This window comes from Tursiops truncatus, chromosome 1, assembly GCF_011762595.2.
Source record: "Tursiops truncatus isolate mTurTru1 chromosome 1, mTurTru1.mat.Y, whole genome shotgun sequence".
Classification (NCBI taxonomy): Eukaryota; Metazoa; Chordata; class Mammalia; order Artiodactyla; family Delphinidae; genus Tursiops; species Tursiops truncatus.
Window position 1 is genome coordinate 108060391 of NC_047034.1, and position 11982 is coordinate 108072372.

General features: G+C 38.0%; 1 long non-coding RNA gene across 2 annotated transcripts in view; it reads left to right on the plus strand.

The window, feature by feature from the left end:
- Nucleotides 1–11982, plus strand: part of LOC109547361 (uncharacterized) — a 205706-nt gene that overhangs the window by 109247 nt on the left and 84477 nt on the right. The gene's annotated exons all lie outside the window — the stretch shown is intronic.

Genomic DNA, 11982 nt, shown 5'->3' on the forward strand with positions numbered 1-11982 from the left:
CCAAAAATTAAATACAAAGAAAAAATGTTAAAAGTACCAAGGGAAAAAAACAAATAACATACAAGGGAATCCCCGTAAGGTTAACAGCTGATCTTTCAGCAGAAAATCTGCAAGCCAGAAGGGAGTGACAGGACATATTTAAAGGGAAAATCCTACAACCAAGTTTACTCTACCCAGCAAGGATCTCATTCAGATTTGACAGAGAAATTAAAACCTTTACAGACAAGCAAAAGCTAAGAGAATTCAGCACCACCAAACCAGCTTTACAACAAAGGCTAAAGGAACTTTTCTAGGTAGGAAACACAAGAAAAGGAAAAGACCCACCATAAAAACCCAAAACAATTAAGAAAATGGTAATAGGAACATACATATGGATAACTATCTGAAAGTAAATGGATTAAATGCTCCAACCAATACGCACAGACTGGCTGAATGGGTACAAAAACAAGACCCATATATCTGCTGTCTATAAGAGACCCACTTCAGACCTAGGGACACATACAGACTGAAAGTAAGGGGATGGAAAAAAATATTCCATGTAAATGGAAATCAAAAGAAAGCTGGAGTAGCAATACTCATATCAGACAAAATAGACTTTAGAATAAAGACTATTGTAAGAGACAAAGAACGACACTACATAATGACCAAGGGATCAATCCAAGAACAAGATATAACAATTGTAAATATTTATGTACCCAACATAGGAGCACCTCAATACATAAGGCAAATGCTGAGAGCCATAAGAGGGAAATTGACAGTAACACAATCATAGTAGGGGACTTTAATACCCCACTTTCGCCAATGGACAGATCATCCAAAATGAAAATGAATAAGGAAAAACAATCTTTAAATGATACATTAAACAAGTTGAACTTAATTGATATTTATAGGATATTCCATCCAAAAGCAACAGAATACAGTTTCTACTCTTATGCTAATGGAATATTCTCCAGGATAGATCATATCTTGGGTCACAAATTAAGCGTTGGAAAATTTAAGAATATTGAAATCATATCAAGTATCATTTCCGGCCACAACGCTATGAGACTAGATATCAATTGCAGGATAAAAAATCTGTAAAAAATACAAACACATGGAGGCTAAACAATACACTACTAAATAACCAAGAGATCACTGAGGAAATCAAAGAGGAAATCAAACAATTTCTAGAAACAAATGACAATGAAAACACAATGACCAAAAACCTATAGGATGCAGCAAAAACAGTTTCAAGAGGGAAGTTTATAGCAATACACTCCTACGTCAAGAAACAAGAAACATCTCAAATAAACAACTTAACCTTACACCTAAAGCAATTAGGGAAAGAAGAACAAAAAAACCTTAAAGTTAACAGAAGGAAAGAAATCATAAAGAACAGATCAGAAATAAATGAAAGCAAAAAGGAGGCCCCAAACACAGTAAGATAAGCAAAATGAGAAGACAGAAAAACACACAGCAGATGAAGGAGCAAGATAAAAACCCACCAGGGTTTCCCTGGTGGCGCAGTGGTTGAGAGTCCGCCTGCTGATGCAGGGGACACGGGTTCGTGCCCCGGTCCGGGAAGATCCCACATGCGGAGAGGCTAGGCCCGTGAGCCATGGCCGCTGAGCCTGCGCGTCGGAGCCTGTGCTCCGCGATGGGAGAGGCCACAACAGTGAGAGGCCCACGTACCGCAAAAAAAAAAAAAAAAATAAGTGAAATGAAAAATACTCTAGATGGGATCAATAGCAGAATAACTGAGGCAGAAGAACGGATAAGTGACCTGGAAGATAAAATAGTGGAAATAACTACTGCAGAGCAGAATAAAGAAAAAAGAATGAAAAGAACTGAGGACAGTCTCAGAGACCTCTGGAACAATATTAAACGCACCAACATTCGAATTATACGGGTTCCAGAAGAAGAAAAGAAAAAGAAAGGGACTGAGAAAATATTTGAAGAGATTATAGTTGAAAACTTCCCTAATATGGGAAAGGAAATAGTTAATCAAGTCCAGGAAGCACAGAGAGTCCCATACAGGATAAATCCAAGGAGAAATACGCCAAGACACATATTAATCAAACTACCAAAAATTAAATACAAAGAAAACATATTAAAAGCAGCAAGGGAAAAACAACAAATAACACACAAGGGAATCCCCATAAGGTTAACAGCTGATCTCTCAGCAGAAACTCTGCAAGCCAGAAGGGACTGGCAGGACATACTGAAAATGATGAAGGAGAAAAACCTACAACCAAGATTACTCTACCCAGCAAGGATCTAATTCAGATTTGATGGAGAAATTAAAACCTTTACCAACAAGCAAAAGCTGAGAGAGCTCAGCACCATGAAACCAGCTTTATAACAAATGCTAAAGGAACTTCTCTAGGCAAGAAACACAAGAGAAGGAAAAAACCTATAATAACGAACCCAAAACAATTTAGAAAATGGGAATAGGAACATACATATCGATAATTACCTTAAATGTAAATGGACTAAATGCTCCCACCAAAAGACACAGACTGGCTGAATGGATACAAAAACAAGACCCATATATATGCTGTCTACGAGAGACCCATTTCAGACCTAGAGACACATACAGACTGAAAGTAAGGGGATGGAAAAAGGTATTCCATGCAAATGGAAACCAAAAGAGAGCTGGAGTAGTAATTCTCATATCAGACAAACTAGACTTTAAAATAAAGACTACTAGAAGAGACAAAGAAGGACACTACATAATGATCAAGGGATCGATCCAAGAAGAAGATATAACAATTGTAAATATTTATGCACCCAACATAGGAGCGCCTCAATACATAAGGCAAATACTAACAGCCATAAAAGGGGTAATCGACAGTAACACATTCATAGTAGGGGACTTTAACACCCCACATTCACCAATGGACAGATCATCCAAAATGAAAATAAATAAGGAAACACAAGCTTTAAATGATACATTAAACAAGGCAGACTTAATTGATATATATAGGACACTCCATTTAAAAACAACAGAATACACATTTTACTCAAGTGCTCATGGAACATTCTCCAGGATAGATCATATCTTGGGTCACAAATCAAGCCTTGGTAAATTTAAGAAAATTGAAATTGTATCAAGTATCTTTTCCAACCACAACGTCATGAGACTAGACATCAATTACAGGAAAAGATCTGTAAAAAAAATACAAATACATGGAGGCTAAACAATACACTACTTAATAACGAAGTGATCACTGAAGAAATCAAAGAGGAAATAAAAAAAATACCTAGAAACAAGTGACAATGGAGACAGGACGACCCAAAACCTATGGGATGCAGCAAAAACAGTTCTAAGAGGGAAGTTTATAGCAATACAAACCCACCTTAAAAAACAGGAAACATCTCGAATAAACAACCTAACCTTGCAACTAAAGCGATTAGAGAAAGAAGAACAAAAAAACCCCCAAAGTTAGCAGAAGGAAAAAAATCAGATCAGAAATAAATGAAAAAGAAGTGAAGGAAACAATAGCAAAGATCAATAAAACTAAAAGCTGGTTCTTTGAGAAGATAAACAAAACAGATAAACCATTGGCCAGACTCATCAAGAAAAAAAAGGAGACGACTCAAATCAATAGAATTAGAAATGAAAAAGAAGAAGTAACAACTGACACTGAAGAAATTCAAAAGATCATGAGAGATTACTGCAAGCAACTCTATGCCAATAAAATGACAACCTGGAAGAAATGGACGAATTCTTAGAAATGCACAACCTGCCAAGACTGAATCAGGAAGAAATAGAAAATATGAACGGACGAATCACAAACACTGAATTTGAAACTGTGATTAAAAATCTTCCAACAAACCAAAGCCCAGGACCAGATGGCTTCCCAGGCGAATTCTATCAAACATTTAGAGAAAAGCTAACACCTGTCCTCCTCAAACTCTTCCAAAATAGAGCAGAGGGAGGAACACTACGAGGACACCATCACCTTGATACCAAAACCAGACAAGGATGTAACAAAGAAAGAAAACTACAGGCCAATATCACTGATGAACATAGATGCAAAAATCCTCAACAAAATACTAGCAAACAGAATCCAACAGCACATTAAAAGGATCATACACCATGATCAAGTGGGGTTCATTCCAGCAATTCAAGGATTCTTCAATATATGCAAATCAATCAATGTGATAACAAATAACCATATTAACAAATTTAAGGAGAAAAACCACATGATCATCTCGATAGGTGCAGAGAAAGCTTTTGACAAAATTCAACACCCATTTATGATAAAAACCTGCAGAAAGTAGGCATAGAGGGAACTTTCCTCAACATGATAAAGGCCATAAATGACAAACCCACAGCCAACGTCATCCTCAATGGTGAAAAACTGAAAGCATTTCCACTAAGATCAGGAACAAGACAAGGTTGCCCACTCTCACCACTCTTACTCAACATCGTTTTGGAAGTCTTAGCCAAAGCAATCAGAGAAGAAAAGGAAATAAAAGGAATCCAAATCAGAAAAGAAGAAGTAAAGCTGTCACTGTTTGCAGATGATATGATACTATACATAGAGAATCCTAAAGATGCTACCAGGAAACTACTAGAGCTAATCAATGAATTTGGTAAAGTACCAGGTTACAAAATTAATGCACAGAAATCTCTGGCATTCCTATACACTAATGATGAAAAATCTGAAAGTGAAATCAAGAAAACACTCCCATTTACCATTGCAACAAAAAGAATAAAATATCTAGTAATGAACCCACCTAAGGAGACAAAAGACCTGTATGCAGAAAATTATAAGACACTGATGAAAGAAATTACAGATGATACAGATAGATGGAGAGATATACCATGTTCTTGGATTGGAAGAATCAACATTGTGAAAATGACTCTACTACCCAAAGCAATCTACAGATTCAATGCAATCCCTATCAAACTACCACTGGCATTTTTTCACAGAACTAGAACAAAAAAATTTCACAATTTGTATGGAAACACAAAAGACCACGAATAGCCAAAGCAATCTTGAGAAAGAAAAACAGAGCTGGAGGAATCAGCCTCCCTGACTTCAGACTGTACTACAAAGCTACAGTAATCAAGACAGTATGGTACTGGCACAAAAACAGAAAGATAGATCAATGGAACAGGATAGAAAGCGCAGAGATAAACCCACGCACATATGGTCACCTTATCTTTGATAAAGGAGGCAGGAATGTACAGTGGAGAAAGGACAGCCTCTTCAATAAGTGGTGCTGGGAAAACTGGACAGGTACATGTAAAAGTATGAGATTAGATCAGTCTCTAACACCATACACAAAAATAAGCTCAAAATGGATTAAAGACCTAAATGTAAGGCCAGAAACTATCAAACTCTTAGAGGAAAACATAGGCAGGACACTCTATGACATAAATCACAGCAAGATCCTTTTTGACCCACTTCCTAGAGAAATGGAAATAAAAACAAAAATAAACAAATGGGACCTAATGAAACTTAAAAGCTTTTGCACAGCAAAGGAAACCATAAAGAAGACCAAAACACAACCCTCAGAATGGGAGAAAATATTTGCAAATGAAGCAACTGACAAAGGACTAATTTCCAAAATTTACAAGCAGCTCATGCAGCTCAATAACAAAAAACCAAACAACCCAATCCAAAAATGGGTGGAAGACCTAAATAGACATTTCTCCAAAGAAGATATACAGACTGCCAACAAAGACATGAAAGAATGCTCAACATCATTAATCATTAGGGAAATGCAAATCAAAACTACAATGAGATATCATCTCACACCAGTCAGAATGGCCATCATCAAAAAATCTAGAAACAATAAATGCTGGAGAGGGTGTGGAGAAAAGGGAACACTCTTGCACTGCTGGTGGGAATGTGAATTGGTACAGCCACTATGGAGAACAGTATGGAGGTTCCTTAAAAAACTACAAATAGAACTACCATATGACCCAGCAATTCCACTACTGGGCATATACCCTGAGAAAACCATAATTCAGAAAGAGTCATGTTCCAAAATGTTCATTGCAGCTCTATTTACAATAGCCCAGAGATGGAAACAACCTAAGTGCCCATTATCGGATGAATGGATAAAGAAGATGTGGCACATATATACAATGGAATATTACTCAGCCATAAAAAGAAACAAAATTGAGCTATTTGTAATGAGGTGGATAGACCTAGAGTGTGTCATACAGAGTGAAGTAAGTCAGAAAGAGAAAGACAAATACCGTATGCTAACACATATATATGGAATTTAAGTTAAAAAAATGTCATGAAGAACCTAGGGGTAAGACAGGAATAAAGACACAGACCTACTGGAGAACGGACTTGAGGATATGGGGAGGGGTAAGGGTGAGCTGTGACAAAGTGAGAGAGAGGCATGGACATATATACACTACCAAACATAAGGTAAATAGCTAGTGGGAAGCAGCCGCATAGCACAGGTATAGCAGCTTGGTGCTTTGTGACCACCTGGAGGGGTGGGATGGGGAGGGTGGGAGGGAGGGAGATGCAAGAGGGAAGAGATATGGGAACATTATTTATATGTATAACTGATTCACTTTGTTGTAAAGCAGAAACTAACACACCATTGTAAAGCAATTATACCCCAATAAAGATGTTTAAAAAAAAAGAAATGAAAAAGAAATGAAGGAAATGATAGCAAAGATCAATAAAACCAGAAGCTGGTTCTTTGAGAAGATAAACAAAATTGATAAACCATTAGCCAGACTCATCAAGAAAAAGAGGGAGAAGACTCAAACCAACAGAAGTAGAAATGAAAAAGGAGAAATAACAATTGACCCTGCAGAAATACAAAGGATCATGAGAGACTACTACAAGCAACTATATGCCAATAAAATTGACAACCTGGAAGAAATGGACAAATTCTTAGAAAAGCCTAACCTTCTGAGACTGAACCAGGAAGAAATAGAAATTATAAACAGACCAATCACAAGCACTGAAATTGAGACTGTGATTAAAAATCTTCGAACAAACAAAAGTCTAGGACCAGACGGCTTCACAGGCAAATTTGTTAAAACATTTAGAGAAGAGCTAGCACCTATCCTTCTCAAACTCTTCCAAAATATAGCAGAGGGAGGAATACCCCAAATTCATTCTATGAGGCGACCATCACCCTGATACCAAAACCAGACAAAGATGTCACAAAGAAAGAAAACTACAGGCCAATATCACTGATGAATATAGATGCAAAAATGCTCAACAAAATACTAGCAAACAGAATACAGCAGCACATTAAAAGGATCATACACCATGATCAAGTGGAGTTTATTCCAGAAATGCAAGGATTCTTCAATGTATGCAAATCAATCAATGTGATAAACCATATTAACAAATTGAAGGAGAAAAAACATATGATCATCTCAATAGATGCAGAAAAAGTTTTTGACCAAGTTCAACACCCATTTATGATAAAAACCTTCCAGAAAGTAGGCATGGGGGGAACTTACCTCAACATAATAAAGGCCTTATATGACAAACCCACAGCCAACATCGTTCTCAATGGTGAAAAACTGAAACCATTTCCTCTAAGATCAGGAACAAGACAAGGTTTTGAATGAATGAAATTTCAGACCACTTTGAAAACTTGTAAATATTTATGTCTTGTGATTTGTTTAATATCTGTCTTTCTGCTAGAGTCTAACCTCCATGAGGACTTAGAGCAGTATTTTCATTCACCATTCTATCCACAGCACTTAGCTGCAAAGTGTTGATAAATAGTAGGAGTTTAATATCCTGACTGACTGACTGATGTACAGTTGGCACTCAGTGCTCAGATCCCTGAGTTTGGGGTACAACAGTACAAAGCTTCTCAGCATGAAAGCTGCTATGAATTGAACACTAAGTATGTGCAAGAATGAGGCCAAGGATCTGTCATTATCTAATGAGATTTATACAACACTTGGACTGGGTATTAGTATACCATTTTTACAGGTGAGAAAACTAAGGCATAATGTCTGTTATTTACCAATGTTGCTATTTACCAATGTCTAATTACAAAGAATTGTGTAAAAGTTTTAATTTTTATCAGTTCAGTATATAGAGTTTAAAAAATAAAATAGTTCTATAACATTTCCAAAAAAACTTTACAATTGTACTACAAATTAAGTCTCTTTGCACCACATATTACTTTTCCCAATTTCTACTCCTTCTCTACACTCTACTTCCAAGTTAAGATTCTTGAAAGAATTGTGTACACACAGTTTTTCTATTTATTCACTACCCATTTTTTTCTTTAGCAAGGTTTCTCTTATTAAGGTCACTAATAACTGTATTGCTATATTCATTAGCCACATTTCAGCAGTAACCAGAAACGGTTGACTGCTCCTTCCTTCTTGAATCATTTTCTTGATCTCACACACTTGAGTTTTCTCATTTGTTGCTGCACATGGCATTGGTTCATTCTTTTTTATGGCTGAGTAGTATTCCATTGTATATATGTACCACATCTTCTTTATCCATTCATCTGTTGATGGACAGTTAGGTTGTTTCCATGTCTTGACTATTGTGAAAAGTGCTGCTATGAACATAGGGGTGCACGTGTCTTTTTGAATTATAGTTTTGTCTGGATATATGGGTAGGGCCCCACTTCTAAAGCTTTTTTCCCTCTGCCCTGGTTTATTTTCCAGGAATTATAGTAGGAGTTCTGGACATTACATCAGTATTTTATAAACACCTAGGCAGGGCAGTATAAAATTGTTTTCTTTTTATATGTATTGTTTTACTTTTTATAAAATAGAACAGAAGGGGATCAAATAAAAAGGACATATCTTCACCTATTGCCATGGGTGCTCATTGGAGATGACTGCTCTTTGGTACATCAGCCTAGTAAATTTAGGCGTGCATTAGTGTGTATGTGTATGTATCTGTAGCTCTACATTTGTTTTTTACACAAATGGATCGTTTCATGCACACTATTCTATCCTTTGGTTTTTTTACACTTGTTAATGTATCTTGGAGATTTTTCCCTGTTGGACATCTAGATCTACTACACTCCTGTTAGGATGACCAGATGCTGTTCTAAGGGGTAGATGTCAGTGCTTTATTTGAGTCCTTCACTGACAGACGTTTAATTTGATTGTGGTTGTTATATATGACGCTATAGTAAACATCTTTGGACACTCACACACACACACACACACGCACACACACACAAAAGCTGTCTCTATTTTTTTTTCATGGCAGTTCCTTCTCTTCTATTCAATATCAAAACTATTTTTATCATTTGGAAATTGGTAAGGTCTCTTAAATTGTTTTCACTTGGGTTTATTACTGAGTCAGCAAACAAGCAGTATAAAAGGCTTACAAGATATGGATGTAAGTGGATAAATGGGCACAGTTTAACATGCCTCCACAGTTCCTCATGGGAGTGGGCCAGAAGTTCTGTAGTCAATGCAGCCAATGTGGAGGAAGTAATCTACCAGGTCACAGGAGCTCATAGCTTCCTGTTTGCTTACATTTTTATTATTACGTTAGGGACAGGGTCCACTTACTACGACATAAGGAAATTCCTTGCTGTGCAACAAGTCATCATTACATGCTTCCATGTTTGAATTGGCTTTGCTGAAGCAACTTGGAAAAAATAGAAATACATTTCACAGACACCGTGAGGTTTTGGGTTAGAGCTGGTGAAAAGAGATATTTGATTTAAATTGGGAAGGCAGATGTAAGACAGCTGCCATAACTGCCTGAAGGGAGGGTTGATAGGAGGCAGTAAGAAACATGGAGATGGGCTGGTGTCCTTACTCGTCCCTACTCCATGTCTAACGCTTCTTCTTGAATGCTGGCTTTGCTGACCTATCATGATGATCCTAGACCCATAACAAGATACTTGGCAACAATCTCACAGAGCTTGTAGATATGCAGAGGCAACAAACTTCCATAGACTTCTACCCTCATGGTCCCACTCTAGTTCCTGGCCTTACTTAGCTTCCAACATCCAACACCAAAAGCTAACTCCAGTATTTCAGGGAGGCTTGTTAGTAACTTTTTTCTGATTCTCTGGTTCTTTCTTCAGTTCTTTACTGTCCCAGTTAACCCCTATAATAAATTCTCAATTCTGCAATGTTCACAGTGGTTCTGATTCCCAGATGGAACACTGACTAATACGGTTACTGGTTGTTTCAGTAATCTGGAGCTATGGACCAAACCATTTTAAAACTTGGCAGCTTAAAACAACCACCAGCTTATCTCCTCCATAATTCTATTGCTTTACTGGGCTTAAATGGGAGGTTCTTTTGCTGGTCATGTTTGGAGCCTAATAACTGCAAATAAGATCATCTTGAGGCTTGACTGAGAAGCAGGGATAGTGAGGCCTCTTTCATTCTCAGTATAGTCTTGGAACCTCTGCAGGAGTCTCTCTGTCACTGTAGCTGAATTTTGTAAATGACATCTCAGAGTTCCCAAGAACACAAAAATGCCCATCATTTCTGCTGCTTTCTATTAATTAAATAAGTCAATGGGGCCATCCCTTACCCTAATGTGGGAGGCAACTACATAAGCCCATGAACAATAGGAGTTGTGGATCTTTAGAAATCCTTCTGGAGACTAGCTACCATACTTTACTGTTAGACCTGCAGCAGGCCTGGCTCACTTCACAGTTACTTTGAGCTATGCTCTTCTGAGTCCCACTTCATGCTAGTGTCATAGTGTACGTTCATCAGACACTGTGGTTTGGATCTCACCGTTTACACATGCTCTGTTACGTCACTCTGACCTGCAACACCAGCCAACACCAAGGAGCATGAGTAAGAGCATGGGAAAATGGTTCCCTCAGTCCTGGCTGAGCAGCTGAGATTGTAAATGTATACCACCCCTCAGTCCTAAAGCTTGGATAGACCCCTGCAGGCAGATGTTTAGTTCGGGACACTGACAACTGCCCACCTCTAGGGGCAGCAACTAGTTGGATGGCTGCTGGTGTGAATTTTTTTTTTTTTTGGCAAGTTTTTATTTTATTTATTTATTTTTAACACCTTTATTGGAGTATAATTCCTTTACAATGTTGTGTTAGTTTCTGCTGTATAACAAAGTGAATCAGCTATATGTATACATATATCCCCTCCCTCTGTGTCTCCCTTCCACCCGCCCTATCCCACCCCTCTAGATGGTCACTGCTGAACCTAGGGGCAGGGCAGGAATAAAGACACAGATGTAAAGAATGGACTTGTGGACACGGGGAGGGGGAAGGGTAAGCTGGGACGAAGTGAGAGAGTGGCATTGACATATACACACTACCAAATGTAAAATAGATAGCTAGTGGGAAGCAACTGCATAGCACAGGGAGATCAGCTTGGTGTGGGTTTTTTTTTCCCTTCAGGAATCCTACAGTCATTTGAATCTCTGGGGTTGATAAGGGGCTGTTCTTCCCCACTTAGGGCTGCCTCTCTTCCTTTACTGGGATAGCTTAGATTTTTTTTCCTGTAGCTAGATTCCCTGCCAGAGGTGATGGCCCCAAAGTTTGATAACTACATCAACTATTAGATCATGAATGATGCTATAGGACTGTACTGGAAATCCCATGCAGAGCCTTTATACTGCAGGTGTTCTCACTAGTTTATCCTGGACTATAGGGGCATGCAAAAGCACATTTGCATGGTGCTTCATGCTTAGAAGGTCCCTGTTTAATGCTTTGCTGTTGCCATCTTGAAATCCTCATTAATTTTTGAACAGGGGCTCCTCATTTTCATTTTTTACTGAGTCCTATAAATTTTGTAGCTTATTCAGACTACAACAATGGTAACCATTCAGTTATTTTTCTGATTCTTACTAATTCACAATTAGCTGTTTGCTGCAGTCCTGGAAATAAGTCTAAACCAAGGCCCGACCTGGAAGGGGAAAGCCTTCAACTGAGACCCATCTGAGCAAATCTATTGCACCAGAGCATCAGGGACAGTACTAACCAGACTAGCAGGCTTTACCTCCAGAGTTATGGGGTTGGTGGGTGGGAAGGACACAGGGAAAGTCTGGCTGTTGTGTATTATTTCTGTCACTA